Source organism: Lithobates pipiens, unplaced genomic scaffold (genome assembly GCF_037356315.1).
Source record: "Lithobates pipiens isolate NorthernLeopardFrog02 unplaced genomic scaffold, aLitPip1_a1.2 Scaffold_30, whole genome shotgun sequence".
Taxonomy (NCBI): domain Eukaryota; kingdom Metazoa; phylum Chordata; class Amphibia; order Anura; family Ranidae; genus Lithobates; species Lithobates pipiens.
In genome coordinates this window covers 43,259,580-43,275,889 of record NW_027507791.1, presented here as the reverse complement: position 1 = coordinate 43,275,889, position 16,310 = coordinate 43,259,580, and the positions used below count along the sequence as shown (strand labels likewise).

Genomic DNA, 16,310 nt, shown 5'->3' with positions numbered 1-16,310 from the left:
CTTCTCTCTCCTTATTCTTTCCTCCTCTCTCCTCTCCTTCCTTCCCTTCTCCTCCTCCTTCCTTCCCTTCTCTCTCCTCCTTCCTTCCATTCTCTCTCCTCCTTCCTTCCCTTCTCTCTCCTCCTTCCTTTCCTTCTCTCTCCTCCTTCCTTTCCTTCTCTCTCCTCCTTCCTTTCCTTCTCTCTCCTGCTTCCTTCCATTCTCTCCTCCTCCTTCCTTTCCTCCTCTCTCCTTTCCTTCCTTTCATTCTCTCTCTCTCTCTCCTCTCCTTCCTTTCCTTCTTTCTCCTTTTCCATTTCCTCCTCTCTCCTCTCATTCCTTTCCTCCTCTCTTCTCTCCTTCATTTCCTTCTCTCTCCTCTCCTTCCTTTGCTTCCATCTCCTCTCCTTCATTTCCTCCTCTCTCCTCTCCATCCTTTCCTTCTCTCTCCTCTCCTTCCTTCCCTTCTCTCTCCTCCTTCCTTCCCTTCTCTCTCCTCCTTCCTTCCCTTCTCTCTCCTCCTTCCTTTCCTTCTCCCTCCTTTTCCCTTTCCTCCTCTCTCCTTTCCTTCCTTTCCTCCTCTCTTCTCTCCTTCATTTCCTTCTCTCTCCTCTCCTTCCTTTCCTTCTCTCTCTCTCCTCTCCTTCCTTTCCTTCTCTGTCTCCCCTCTCCTTCCTTTCCTTCTCTCTCTCCCCTCTCCTTCATTTCCTTCTCTCTCATCTCCTTCCTTTCCTCCTCTCTCCTCTCCTTCCTTTCCTCCTCTCTTCTCTCCTTCATGTCCTTCTCCCTCCCCCTCTCCTTCCTTTCCTCCTCTCTCCTCTCCTTCCTTTCCTCCTCTCTCCTCTCCTTCCTTTCCTTCTCCCTCCTCTCCTTCCTTCCCTTCTCCCTCCTCTCCTTCCTTCCCTTCTCTCTCCTCTCCATCCTTTCCTTCTCTCTACTCTCCATCCTTTCCTTCTCTCTCCTCTCCTTCTTTTCCTTCTCTCTCTCTCCTCTCCTTCATTTTCTCTCTCTCCTCTCCTTCCTTTCCTTCTCCCTCCTCTCCTTCCTTCCCTTCTCTCTCCTCTCCATCCTTTCCTTTTCTCCTCTCCTTCCTTCCCTTCTCTCTCCTCTCCTTCCTTTACATCTTTTCCAGTCACTAGGGGCTGAAATGGGATTTGCTGTCACTTTGGAGACATTTCCTCCTCCTGGGACAGGAAGTTGAGGGAAATCTAACAAATGAATCAGACAAAGCGGTTCCACTCGGAACTTCAGGAGAGAACCGTCATCGGTGTCTCTAAATAAAGATTTTACCGGCTCCCCTCACATGGGTACGTTTACAACTTCTTCTCTTACAGGCCGCCCCGATCTCTTTTTTATTTATTTTTTTTATTTTTTATTTTTTTATAGTCACAGGTTGCTGCATGTTGAACATGAGGGCCAGGCGACTGACACTTTCAGGACAGTTGCCTTCATTTCCCCAATGCTGACTGCAGAGGGCGCCCTTGTCTCGCAGCTCTACTACAAGGTTTCTGCTCTCCATTGGTCACAGTTGGTGTTCTGCAAGAAATGTGTCACATTAACAGGACCCAGAGGCTGAAGAAGCACCCCGCCTCATGTTACCCAATGACTTTAAATAGAAGCAGCCTCTATGTTTGAGGCCATAAACACCCCCATGTAGTAGATGCTTACATGCTGTGTTATTTATGTCCCCCTCCTGATACTATTATAACACGGGGGGGGGGGGGGTAACATGCTGGGCCCAGGGCGGATGAATCCAGCCACAACTTGCCCCTCTCTGGTTCTTGGGGCCCTTTGTGAACTTGTCTTTCTGAGACCTTCTTGCAGTATTGAATTGCACCACATTGTGCCCTGTGTTATACTGCCATCTGCTGGTGGGAACAGGAAAAGCACGTGGATTTTGTGTCATTCTTATGTAGCCAAAACTTTTATTGATTGTTTTGGGTATTGAAGGGGTCAGAACCTCTGTCACGTTTCTATTGCTGTGTCCCCGCTGGAGAGATTCACCCTCTCTAGCAATCCTGGGTGACCGTTGTCACCCGGGACAGGAAATGAGGTGTCAGAAAAAAAAAATCCCAAATTTTACAGTTGTCACCGCAACAGGAAAAGAGGGGAATGTTCTAATTGGGACACCTGTCATACGAGATCTATTCCCTTTTCGTCTGAAAAGATTTTCTATTAGTTCTTGTTGTGTCACCGGAACAGGGAGTAAAAGGGAATCTCCCCAAAGGAAACACATAAAACGAAACTTCGGGAAATATATATATATTTTTTTGCCATGTATGTTCCCCTAACTTCCCGTCCCATAGCTACAACAGGAAGTTCGAGGAAAACTTTCCAAAGTGAGGTAATCCCTGGTCGTCACCATAACTAGTGTCCCCACTGGAAGATTTCTCTTCACTTCCTGTCTCATAGCTACGACAGGAAGGGAGAAGAAATCTTTACAAAAGTGAGGGAATCCCAAGTTGTCACCAGAACTAGTGTCTCCTTTGGAAGATTTATCCTTATTTCCTGTCTCATAGATACAACAGGAAGTGAAAGTAAATCCCTGCAAAGTGATGTAACCCCTGGTAGTCGCCATAACTAGTGCCCCCATTGGAACATTTCTCTTCACTTCCTGTCCCATAGCCACAAAAGGAAGCGAGTGGAAATCCCTCCGAAGTGAGGGAATCCCTGGTCATTTCCATAACTAGTGTCCCCATTGGAAGATTTCTCTTCACTTCCTGTCCCGTAGCCACAAAAGGAAGCGAGTAGAAATCCCTCCAAAGTGAGGGAATCCCTGGTCATTTCCATAACTAGTGTCCCCATTGGAAGAATTATATTCATTTCCTGTCCCATAGCCATAACATGAAGTGAGAGGAAACCCCCAAAGTGATGTAATCCCTGGTCATTACTAGAATTAGTGTCCCCCATTGGAAGATTTCTCTTCACTTCCTGCCCCATAGCCACAACAGGAAGTGAGAAGAAATCCCTCCGAAGTGAGGAAATCCCTGGTTGTCACTGTAACTAGTGTCCCCCATTGGAAGATTTCTCTTCACTTCCTGCCCCATAGCCACAACAGGAAGTGAGCGGAAATCTCTACAAAGTGAGGGAATCCCTGGTAGTCACCATAACTAGTATCCCCATAGGAAGATTTCTTCTCACTTCCTGTCCCATAGCCACAACAGGAAGTGAGCAGAAATCCCTCCGAAGTGATGTAATCCCTGGTCATCCACAATTAGTGTCCCCATTGGAAGATTTCTCTTCACTTTCTGCCCCATAGCCACAACAGGAAGTGAGCGGAAATCCCTCCGAAGTGAGGAAATCCCTGGTTGTCACTGTAACTAGTGTCCCCCATTGGAAGATTTCTCTTCACTTTCTGCCCCATAGCCACAACAGGAAGTGAGCGGAAATCCCTCCAAAGTGAGGAAATCCCTGGTTGTCACTGTAACTAGTGTCCCCATTGGAAGATTTCTTCTCACTTCCTGCCCCATAGCCACAACAGGAAGTGAAGAGAAATCCCTCCAAGGTGATGGAATCCCTGGTTGTCTCCAGAATTAGTGTCCCCATTTTAAGATTTCTCCTCTATTCCTGTTCTGGTGACAACCAAAAAACGTGGGATTTTGTTTCATTTTCACTCTTGGTGACAACCGTCACCAGGACTGAGGATCTCCCAAACGGGGACTGTAATAAAAACCTGACAGGGGTTCCAATCCCTCTCCAGTCTATAAGAAAACGTTTTAAAAAGTTCTCGTTTGCATGTGTGGCAGGAACTGCCGCTCCTTGGGAAAGCAATCTGCACTCGGATCGCTTTACAGAGGTGTTTGACAGGTGCCTGATTTAACTCCTATAATTGGGGGTTCCCTTCCCTGAGATCTGCTTTCCGATGAGGGATTCAGCATTACAAAGCCCCTACCTCTAAATTGCTTAACTGACCCCTCTTCCACCGAGGCCTGTAAATGCAAGGAGTCGAATGCGATCCTATAGGTAAGAACTCCTCATAGAACTTCATAGGTTTCTGTGAGATCTGATTTCAGATAAGGGTTCCGACATTACAAAGCCCTCGCCTCTAAATCCCTGAGTGGCCGCTTTCCCAGCAATGCAATTAAGTGCAAAGAGTTTAACATGTTCCCGGCGTAACCTACTCATAGAACTGAATAGGATTATCTGGCTTTACCTTCCTTAAGGTCTGATTTCAGATAAGGGGACCTACATTACAAAGCCCTTAACTCTAAATCGCTTGACGGGCCCTTCTTCCACCAGTGCCTGTGATCATGAAGACTCTAATGTGTTCCTAGGTAATAACTCCTCATAGAACTTCACAGGTTTCTGTGGGAGCATTTTTCTCGAGATCTGATTTCAGATAAGGGTTCCTGCATTACAAAGCCCTTGCCTCTAAATCTCAAAGTGGCTTCTTTCCCAGCAAGGCAAGTAAGCACAAAGAGTTTAACATGTTCCTGGCATAACCTACTCATAGAACCAAATAGGTTCCTCTGGGGTTCAGTTTCTTAAGATCTGATTTCAGATAAGGGTTCCTACATTACAAAGCCCTTAACTCTAAATCGCTTAACTGGCCCCTTTTCCACCAGTGCCTGTAAATGCGAGGAGGTCTAATTTGTTCCTAGTGAATAACTCCTCATAGAACGTCGTAGGTTTCTGTGGGAGAATTTTTCTTGAGATTTGATTTCAGATAAGGGTTCCTACATTACAAAGCCCTTAACTCTAAATCCCAGAGTGGCTTCTTTCTCAGCAAGGCAAGTAAGCACAAAGAGTTTAACATGTTCCAGGCATAACCTACTTATAGAACCAAATAGGTTCCTCTGGGGTTCCCTTTCTTAAGATTTGATTTCAGATAAGGGTTCTGTCATTACAAAGCCCTTGCCTCTAAATTGTTTGGCTGACCCCTCTTCCACTGATGCCTGTAATAGCGAGGAGTCTAATGTGATCCTAGGTCATAACTCCTCAAAGAACTTCATAGGTTTCTGTGAGAGCACTTTTTTTTAAGATCTGATTTCAGATAAGGGTTCCAACATTACAAAGCCCTTAACTCTAAAACTCTATGTTCTTGGCTTAACCTACCCATCGAATAGGATTATCTAGGTTTCCCTTCCTTAAAATCTGATTTCAGATAAGGGTTCCTGTCATTACAAAGCCCTTAACTCTAAATCGCTTAACTGGCCCTTCTTCCAGCAGTGCCTGTAAAGGCGAGGAGTCTAATGTGTTCCTCTGCAATAACTCATCATAGAACTTCATATGTTTCTGTGGAAGCACTTTTCTTGAGATCTGATTTCAGATAAGGGTCTCAACATTACAAAGCTCTTGCCTCTAAATCACTGAGTTGCTTCTTTCCCAGCAAGGTAAGCAAGCACAAGGAATTTAACATGTTCCTGGCAAAACCTACTCATAGAACCAAACAGGTTCCTCTGGGGTTCCATTTTTTAAGATCTAATTTCAGATAAGGGTTTCGAACATTACAAAGCCCTTGCCTCTAAATCCCAGAGTGTCTTCTTTCCCAGCAAGGTAAGTAAGCACAAAGAATTTAACATGTTCCTGGCATAACCTACTCATAGAACCAAATAGGTTCCTCTGGGGTTGCCTTTTTTAAGATCTGATTTCTGATAAGGGTTCCAACATTGCAAAGCCCTTGCTTCTATATCACTTAACTGGCCCTTTTTCCACCAGTGCCAGTGACCATGAAGACTCTAATGTGTTCCTAGGTAATAACTCCTCATAGAACTTCATAGGTTTCTGTGGGAGCATTTTTCTTGAGATCTCAGATAAGGGTTCCAACATTACAAAGCCCTTGCCTCTAAATTGCTTAACTGCCCCCCCCCCCCCCCCCTTCCACCAGTGCCTGTAAATGCGAGGAGTCTAATGTGTTCCTAGGTAATAACTCCTCAAAGAACTTCATAGGTTTCTGAGGGCTCACTTTCCTTGAGATGATGATCTGTTATTTAGATAAGGTTTCCAAGATTCCAAAGCCCTTGATTCTACATTCCTGAGTCCTGAGCGGCTTTTTTTCCAGCAAGGCAAGTAACTGCAAAGAGTTTAACATGTTCCCCGGCCCCGGCATAACCTTATCACACACATAGGTTGGACTTGATGGACTTGTGTGTTTTTTCAACCTCACCAACTATGTAACCTACTCATAGTACCGAATAAGTTCCTCTGCAGTTCCCTTCCTTAAGATCTGATTTCAGATAAGGGTTCCATCATTACAAAGCCCTCGACTCTAAATCCATTAGTCACCTCTTTCCCAACAATGCAAGTAACTACAAAGAGCTTGACATGTTCCCGGCATAACCTGATCACACCCATAGGTTGGACTTGATGGACTTGTGTCTTTTTTCGACCTCACCAACCAGGGCTGGCCTGGGACAGAAATTTGGCCCTGGACTTCATCCAGACCGGCCCACTTACATTTTGAGTGTCCCATCACCAGCCACTTACATCAGAGTGTCCCATTACCAGCCCCCTTACATCAGAGTGTCCCATCAGCAGCCCCTTACATCAGAGTGTCCCATTACCAGCCCCCTTACATCAGAGTGTCCCATGAGCAGCCCCCTTACATCAGAGTGTCCCATCACCAGCCCCCTTACATCAGAGTGTCCCATCACCAGCCCCCTTACATCAGAGTGTCCCATCAGCAGCCCCCTTACATCAGAGTGTCCCATCAGCAGCCCCCTTACATCAGAGTGTCCCATCACCAGCCCCCTTACATCAGAGTGTCCCATCAGCAGCCCCCTTACATCAGAGTGTCCCATCAGCAGCCCCCTTACATCAGAGTGTCCCATCAGCAGCCCCCTTACATCAGAGTGTCCCATTACCAGCCCCCTTACATCAGAGTGTCCCATTACCAGCCCCCTTACATCAGAGTGTCCCATCAGCAGCCTCCATACATCAGAGTGTCCCATGAGCAGCCCCCTTACATCAGAGTGTCCCATGAGCAGCCCCCTTACATCAGAGTGTCCCATCACCAGGCCCCTTACATCAGAGTGTCCCATCAGCAGCCCCCTTACATCAGAGTGTCCCATCACCAGCCCCCTTACATCAGAGTGTCCCATCACCAGCCCCCTTACATCAGAGTGTCCCATCACCAGCCCCCTTACATCAGAGTGTCCCATCAGCAGCCCCCTTACATCAGAGTGTCCCATCAGCAGCCCCCTTACATCAGAGTGTCCCATTACCAGCCCCCTTACATCAGAGTGTCCCATTACCAGCCCCCTTACATCAGAGTGTCCCATCAGCAGCCCCCATACATCAGAGTGTCCCATGAGCAGCCCCCTTACATCAGAGTGTCCCATGAGCAGCCCCCTTACATCAGAGTGTCCCATCACCAGCCCCTCTTACATCAGAGTGTCCCATTACCAGCCCCTTTACATCAGAGTGTCCCATCAGCACCCCCTACATCAGAGTGTCCCATCACCAGCCCCCTTACATCAGAGTGTCCCATGAGCAGACCCCTTACATCAGAGTGTCCCATCACCAGCCCCCCTTACATCAGAGTGTCCCATTACCAGGCCCCTTACATCAGAGTGTCCCATCAGCAGCCCCCTTACATCAGAGTGTCCCATCACCAGCCCCCTTACATCAGAGTGTCCCATCACCAGCCCCCTTACATCAGAGTGTCCCATCAGCAGCCCCCTTACATCAGAGTGTCCCATCAGCAGCCCCCTTACATCAGAGTGTCCCATCAGCAGCCCCCTTACATCAGAGTGTCCCATTACCAGCCCCCTTACATCAGAGTGTCCCATTACCAGCCCCCTTACATCAGAGTGTCCCATTACCAGCCCCCTTACATCAGAGTGTCCCATCAGCAGCCCCCATACATCAGAGTGTCCCATGAGCAGCCCCCTTACATCAGAGTGTCCCATGAGCAGCCCCCTTACATCAGAGTGTCCCATCACCAGCCCCTCTTACATCAGAGTGTCCCATTACCAGCCCCTTTACATCAGAGTGTCCCATCAGCACCCCCTACATCAGAGTGTCCCATCACCAGCCCCCTTACATCAGAGTGTCCCATGAGCAGACCCCTTACATCAGAGTGTCCCATCACCAGCCCCCCTTACATCAGAGTGTCCCATTACCAGGCCCCTTACATCAGAGTGTCCCATCAGCAGCCCCCTTACATCAGAGTGTCCCATCACCAGCCCCCTTACATCAGAGTGTCCCATCACCAGCCCCCTTACATCAGAGTGTCCCATCAGCAGCCCCCTTACATCAGAGTGTCCCATCAGCAGCCCCCTTACATCAGAGTGTCCCATCAGCAGCCCCCTTACATCAGAGTGTCCCATTACCAGCCCCCTTACATCAGAGTGTCCCATTACCAGCCCCCTTACATCAGAGTGTCCCATTACCAGCCCCCTTACATCAGAGTGTCCCATCAGCAGCCCCCATACATCAGAGTGTCCCATGAGCAGCCCCCTTACATCAGAGTGTCCCATGAGCAGCCCCCTTACATCAGAGTGTCCCATCACCAGCCCCCCTTACATCAGAGTGTCCCATTACCAGGCCCCTTACATCAGAGTGTCCCATCACCAGCCCCCTTATATCAGAGTGTCCCATCACCAGCCCCCCTTACATCAGAGTGTCCCATTACCAGCCCCCTTACATCAGAGTGTCCCATCACCAGCCCCCTTACATCAGAGTGTCCCATCACCAGCCCCCTTATATCAGACTGTCACATGAGCAGCCAGTACATGCCTGTCACCAACTATGTAACCTACTCATAGTACCGAATAGGTTCCTCTGCAGTTCCCTTCCTTAAGGCTGGGTTCACACTGCTGCGGGGGGAGATCCGGATGTGATTCGCACCGCAAATCACATCCGATCTCCGTAGCGATGAGAGTTCAGCCATACAGATAGTATGGCTGAATTTGCATCGCTCCCGCAGCAAACTCGCACGGGACCCTTTTTTTGGTCCGCAACAGAATCGGATCGCATGGGGGTTCACACCATGCGATCCGATTCCTGTGCGAGTCGGCAGATCGCACTGCGATATGCGGACGGATCTGGGGGTGTCATTAACATAACATTGACACTCCCAGCCGTCCGCATAGGGCAGTGTGAACTGCCGGCGGGAGTAATGCGATGCGGGAAAACGCCGCGGATTCGCGGCGTTCCCGCATCGCAGCGGTGTGAACCCGGCCTTAGATCTGATTTCAGATAAGGGTTCCATCATTACAAAGCCCCTGACTCTAAATCCTTGAGTCCCCTCTTTCCCAACAATGCAAGTAGCTACAAAGAGTTGAACACGTTCCCTGGCATAACCTCCTTACAGAACTGAGTAGGTTTCTGTGGTGGCTTCCTTGATGATCACGTTCCTTGATGATCTGATTTCAGAAAAAAAGGTTCTGATATTAAACAGCCCTTGGCTCTAAATCGCTGAATGACTCTAATGGACGCAAGTGCGAGGAGTTTAATGCATTCATGGGGTCACCCTTTGAGGGGCCACTTAAAAATCTCTGTATTTATAAAGTGACCTCCGAGACGCGGACCCCAACATCAGGGGACCGCAGGCTGCAGAGCGGGATGTTTATCTTGGCCGCGTCCACTCCAGATAGAAGTTTGTATAAGGGATTACTTTATTTATAACTTAATATCGCACCACCGCTGTCCACTGCCAAAGCCGTGTCTCCAAGATTGCATTTACTGCGATGCCCCCCCCCCCCCCCTCTGCATTCTGTAACCCTTTCCCAGCTTCTGTCACCCCACCGCTTAACCCCATCCGGCCCGCGTGACTCCGGCGTGTACGGAATTCACCTCCCCAGCATGTTTTCTGCCTCAACTTCCTCAAATTCTCAGTTTCTCCAAACTAAACATCTATTAAAGCCCCAACGTTTGTCAAAATCTGTCTTATTTGTTTATTTCTCTGGCAAATATTATGACAAGAGATAAGTGTTCATACTCTGCTACATGATCCCAGCAGGCGGGTCACACGTTCTATTTATTGTGGTGGTATTTAAAGGGTTAGTCCACCCAAAATGGGTGGATGATGGTAAATTAAATCCACCCCCCATGGTTTATTTTTCTTGAGGACTCTATTGTAAGATCCCTGAGCTGAGTTCCCAGGTCTGTACACCTTCTGTGCCCATTATGAGGGGTTCCCACCATCCCTGGGCTGAGTTCCCAGGTCTGTACACCTGCTGTGCCCATTATGAGGGGTTCCAACCATCCCTGGGCTGAGTTCCCAGGTCTGTACACCTGCTGTGCCCATTATGAGGGGTTCCAACCATCCCTGGGCTGAGTTCCCAGGTCTGTACACCTGCTGTGCCCATTATGAGGGGTTCCAACCATCCCTGTGCTGAGTTCCCAGGTATGTACACCTGTTGTGCCCATTATGAGGGGTTCCCACCATCCCTGAGCTGAGTTCTCAGGTCGTTACACCTGCTGTGCCCATTATGAGGGGTTCCCACCATCCCTGTTCTGAGTTCCTGGGTCTGTACACCTGCTGTGCCCATTATGAGGGACTCTTACCATCCTTGTACTGAGTTCCTGGGTCTGTAAACCTGTTGTGCCCATTATGACGGGTTCCTACCATCCTTGCGCTGAGTTCCTGGGTCTATACACCATCTGTGTCCTATATGAGGGACTCTTACCATCTTTGTGCTGAGTTCCCAGGTCTGTACACCTACTGTGCCCATTATGAGGGGTTCCCACCATCCCTGTGCTGAGTTCCCAGGTCTGTACACCTGCTGTGCCCATTATGAGGGGTTCCCACCATCCCTGTGCTGAGTTCCCCGGTCCGTACACCTGCTGTGCCTGTTATGAGGGGATCCCAAATATTGCTGCAAGAATTTATTTATTTTATAACATGGGGAATAGGAGGCGCTGGGACACATAAAGGTGCGGGAAAACACTCTCTGGGAACAGAGCCAAGAATGATGGGGGGGGACCTTTTTGTTGGAGTGTCCCAGGCATATAAAAAGCTGACTCAGCCCAACAAGTTCCACCTACAGTATAACCAAATTATGTATTCGCCTTTTAACGGGTAAATCTTTGCAAGAGATCATTTATTCTAATGTATGTAAAATGTAGAAATAAAATAGGCAACTATGAGGTCATCTGAGCTATAAATCGAGGCTTTATGTACAGAAATCTGTGTATTCCTCACTTCCTTGTGTATTCTGGCTTAACCATCTGAATCCCTTTAGGGGAGGACTGAACTCCGACAGTATAAGTGTTTGCTTACTGGGTCTGAATAATTTTGGGGTGTCATAAAAACAGTAATGGATATTTGGGGAGCATTTGTGTGACAGCCCAGAGGAATGGTGTATATATCTCACCAGTCCCTTACTAAAATCTTAATCTCCTTGTCCTGTCATTCCTAATAACTTTCCCTCTTCTAGACCCAAATCCCTCCAACCCTCTCCCCTCCTCAACTGTCCCTCTTCTAGACCTAAATCCCTCCAACCCTCTCCCCTTCACAACTGTCCCTCTTCTTGACCCAAATCCCCCCATCCCTCTCCCCTTCACAACTGTCCCTCTTCTAGACCCAAATCCCTCTATCCCTTTCTCCTCCTCAACTGTCCCTCTTCTAGACTCAAGACCCTCCATCCTCTCTTCTCCACAACTGCCCTTCTTCTAGACCTAGATCCCTCCCTCCATCCCTCTCCTCTCCTCAATTGTCCCTCTCCTAGATCCAGATCCCTCCACCCCTCTCTCTTCAACTGTCCCTCTTCTAGGCCCAAGTCCCTCCATCCCTCTCTTCTCCACAACTGTCCCTCTCCTAAATCCAGATCCCTCCATCCCTGATCCCTCTCTCTACAACTGTCCCTCTTCTAGACCAAAATCCCTCCATCCCTCTCTCCTCCACAACTATCCCCCTTCTAGACCCAAAAATCTCAAAACCCTCTCCTCAACTGTACCTCTTCTAGACCCAAATACCTCAATCCCTCTCCTTGACTTTGCCTCTTCTGGACCCATGTCCTTCCATCCCTCTCTCCTCCTCAACTGTCCCTATTCTAGACCCAAATCCCTCCATCCCTCTCTCCTCCACAACTGTCTCTCTCCTAGATCCAGATCTCTCCATCACTCTCTCCTCCACAGCTGTCCCTCTTCTAGACTCAAGTCCCTCCATCCACCTCTCCTCAACTGACCCTCTTCTAGACCCAAATCCCTCCATACCGCTCTCCTCCACAGCTGTCCCTCTTTTAGACTCAAGTACCTCCATCCACCTCTCCTCAACTTACCCCCTTCTAGACCCAAATCCCTCCATCCATCTCTCCTCCACAACTGTCTCTCTCCTAGATCCAGATCCCTCCATCCCTCTCTCCTCCAGAACTGTCCCTCTTCTGGACCCATGTCCTTCCATCCCTCTCTCCTCCTCAACTGTCCCTATTCTAGACCCAAATCCCTCCACCCCTCTCTCCTCCACAACTGTCTCTCTCCTAGATCCAGATCCCTCCATCCCTCTCTCCTCCAGAACTGTCCCTCTTCTGGACCCAAGTCCCTCCAGCCACCTCTCCTCAACTGACCCTATTCTAGACCCAAATCCCTCCATCCCTCTCTCCTCCACAACTGTCCCTCTTCTAGACTCAAGTCCCTCCAGCCACTTCTCCTCAACTGACCCTCTTCTAGACCCAAATCCCTCCATCCATCTCTCCTCCACAACTGTCTCTCTCCTAGAACCAGATCCCTCCATCCCTAGGGATTGAGCGATAGGCGAAACTGGAAGTGATGCAGAAGTACGAGCTCGCCGCTTGTGGATTGTTTGTTGTATTCTTTGATGTTTCATGCACTTGCACTTTAAGTGGAAGATTTTCATTTACTATATATCACCATTTTTCAATAGCGTAGCACCACCATTATTATTTTTTCATTTTATCTGGCATGGATTAGCTGAACGGTGTTTGCAGCAGTTGGTTGTTTTTTATTGTACCTAGTCTCATTTGACAGCACAAGAGTATCACAATTTCATTCAGATCCCTCCATCACTCTCTACTCCACAACGGTCCCTATTCTAGACCCAAATCCCTCCATCCCTCTCTCCTCCACAACATTCACTCTCTTAGACCCAGATACCTCCACCCCTCTCTCCTCAACTGTCCCTCTTCTAGACCCAAACCCCTCTATCCTTCTCTCCTCCACAACTGTCCCTCTCCTAGATCCAGATCCCTCCAGCCCTCTTTCCTCAACTGTCCCTCTTCTAGGCCCAAGTGCCCTCCATCCCTCTCTCCTGAATTGACCCTCTTCTATACCCAAGTGCCTCCACCCCTTTCTTCTCAACTGTCCCTCTTCTAGACCCAAGTCCTTCCATCCCTCTCTCCTCCACAACTGTACCTATTCTAGACCCAAATCCCTCCATCCCTCTCTCTTCAACTGTCCCTCTTCTGGACCCAAATCCTTTTCCTCAACTGTCCCTCTTCTAGGCCCAAGTCCCCTTCATCCCTCTCTCCTGAATTGACCCTCTTCTATACCCAAGTGCCTCCACCCCTTTCTTCTCAACTGTCCCTCTTCTAGACCCAAGTCCCTCCATCCCTCTCTCCTCCACAACTGTACCTATTCTAGACCCAAATCCCTCCATCCCTCTCTCTTCAACTGTCCCTCTTCTGGATCCAAATCCTTTTCCTCAACTGTCCCTCTTCTACACCCAAATACCTCCATCCCTCTCCTCAACTGTCCATCTTCTATACCAAAATCCCTCTGTCTCTCTGTCTTCCACAACTGTTCCGCTCCTAGACCCAAGTCCCTCCATCACTCTCTCCTCCACAACTGTCCCTCTTCTAGACCCAAATCCCTCCATCCCTCTCTCCTCCACAACTGTCACTCTCCTAGATCCAGATACCTTCGTCCATCTCTCCTCAATTGTCCCTCTTCTAGACCCAAGTCCCTCCATCCCTCTCTCCTCCGCAACTGTCCCTAGATCCAGATTCCTGCATCTCTCTCTGTTCAACTGTCCCTCTTCTAGACCCAAATCTCTCTCCTCAACTGTCCCTCTTCTATACCCAAATCCCTCCATACCTCTGTCTTACACAACTGTTTCTCTCCTAGTCCAGAGTCCCTCCATCACTCTCTCCTCAACTATTCCTCTTCTAGACCCAAATCACTCCATCCCTCTTCTCCACAACTGTCCATCTTCTGGACCCAAAATCGTCCATCCCTTTCTCTCCTCCACAAATGTCAAGTTTCGATATCCCTGATGGGTAGATTTTCCCTCACTTCCTTTTCCTGTGACAACCGTACAAGACATGGAGGAAGTGGATGTCTCTTGAACAGGTACAGACAACAAAATAAAAACAATGTCAGAAGTTTTGTGTCCTTGTTGGAGAGATTTCCTATCGCTTCTTCTCTTGACAAGTGCAGTGATTGTTCCCCAGCCAAGAAACAGATAACAATAAAAACCTGACAAAGGTTGAAACCCTTCCGCCCTCTATTCCAAACCTTTGGAATATGACTTTTGGGTGGACTGTACTTTTTTAAAGGCCTAATCCCTGACAGACATGACTGAGCATAGCCTGGCGGAATGTCCGCCCGAGCGATGGCCGCTGAGTGAATCATTTCTCAGAGATAAGTTTGCTGAGCTGTTGTGAAAGTTTTAGGATCCCGGGGTCAGCGGAGAGGCTTCCTGTCAATGGGGAGGGGAAGTTCCCAGCTTGCTGCAGCCTGGAAGGCCCAGAGTCCCGGGACAGCAAATCCAGCCAGAACTCTGTGCAAGATTACAGGAAAAAAGCCTGAAGGAGAGAGAAGAAGAAGGAAAGAGAGAAGAAAAGACCTCCAGAGCCTCATGAATGAGACCAACAACTCTCTGCAAACACAAGATAACATTGAGGACCAAAGAGGACTTCCTGGTCACCTGAACTGACCAACATCCAGGACCAGACCCCAAAATCCTCATCCAGCACCAGACCCCAAAATCCTCATCCAGGACCAGACCCCCAAATCCTCATCCTGGACCAGACCCCCAAATCCTCATCCAGGACCAGACCCCAAAATCCTCATCCAGCACCAGACCCCAAAATCCTCATCCAGGACCAGACCCCCAAATCCTCATCCAGGACCAGACCCCAAAATCCTCATCCAGGACCAGACCCCCAAATCCTCATCCTGGACCAGACCCCAAAATCCTCATCGAGGACCAGACCCTAAAATCCTCATCCAGGACCAGACCCCAAAATCCTCATCCAGGACCAGACCCCAAAATCCTCATCTTGGACCAGACCTCAAAATCCTCATCCAGGACCAGACCCCAAAATCCACATCCAGGACCAGACCCCAAAATCTTCATCCAGGACCAGACCCCAAAATCCACATCCAGGACCAGACCCCAAAATCTTCATCCAGGACCAGACCCCAAAATCCACATCCAGGACCAGACCCCAAAATCTTCATCCAGGACCAGTCCCCAAAATCCTCATCCAGGACCAGACCCCAAAATCCTCATCCAGGACCAGACCCCAAAATCCACATCTTGGACCAGACCCCAAAATCCTCATCCACCAGGACCAGACCCCAAAATCCTCATCTTGGACCAGTCCCGAAATCCTCATCCCCTGGAAGAGGTGAGAACCTTCCCACATCCTCATCATCTTTATATTATTAATGAAACTCATTGCATCTATCTATCTATCTATCTACATATCTACCTATCTACCTATCTACATATCTATCTATCTATCTATCTATCTATCTATCTATCTATCTATCTATCTATCTATCTATCTATCTATCTATCTATCTGTCTATCTGTCTATCCATCCATCCATCTATCTATCCCATATCTGTCCGTTTGTCCATTTGTCCACCCATCCATCTGTCTGTTTGTCTGTCTATTTATCTATCTATAAAATATCTGTCTATAAAACCTGTATCTATTTATTCATCTACAGTGAGGGGAAAACGTATTTTATCCCCTGCTGATTTTGTACATTTGCCCACTGACAAAGAAATGATCAGTCTATAATTTTATTGGTCGGTTTATTTTAACAGTGAGAGACAGAACAACAAAAATATCCAGAAAAAAAACGCATTTCAAAAAAAGCTATTCATTGATTTGCATTTTAATGAGTGAAATTAAGTATTTGATCCCCTATGAATCAGCAAGATTTCTGGCTCCCAGGTGTGTCTTCTATACAGGTAACCAACTGAGATTAGGAGCACTCTAGGGAGTGCTCCTAATCTCAGCTGGTTACCTGTATAAAAGACACCTGTCCACAGAAGCAATCAATCAGATTCCAAATTCTCCACCATGACCAAGACCAAAGAGCTGTCCAAGGGTGGAAGGGAGAAGATTGTAGACCTACACAAGGCTGGAATGGGCAAACAATCAGATTCCAATCTCTCCACCATGGCCAAGACCAAAGAGCTGTCCAAGGATGTCGGGGAGAAGATTGTAGACCTACACAAGGCTGGAATTG

General features: G+C 48.2%; 1 protein-coding gene across 1 annotated transcript in view; it reads left to right on the top strand.

The window, feature by feature from the left end:
• Positions 1-14,564: 14,564 nt before the first annotated feature.
• Positions 14,565-16,310, top strand: part of TNFAIP8L2 (TNF alpha induced protein 8 like 2) — a 63,490-nt gene continuing 61,744 nt past the window's right edge. The window contains exon 1 of the mRNA XM_077464106.1: positions 14,565-15,455. The gene's annotated coding sequence lies outside the window, so the exon portion shown is untranslated. The remainder of the gene's footprint in view (positions 15,456-16,310) is intronic.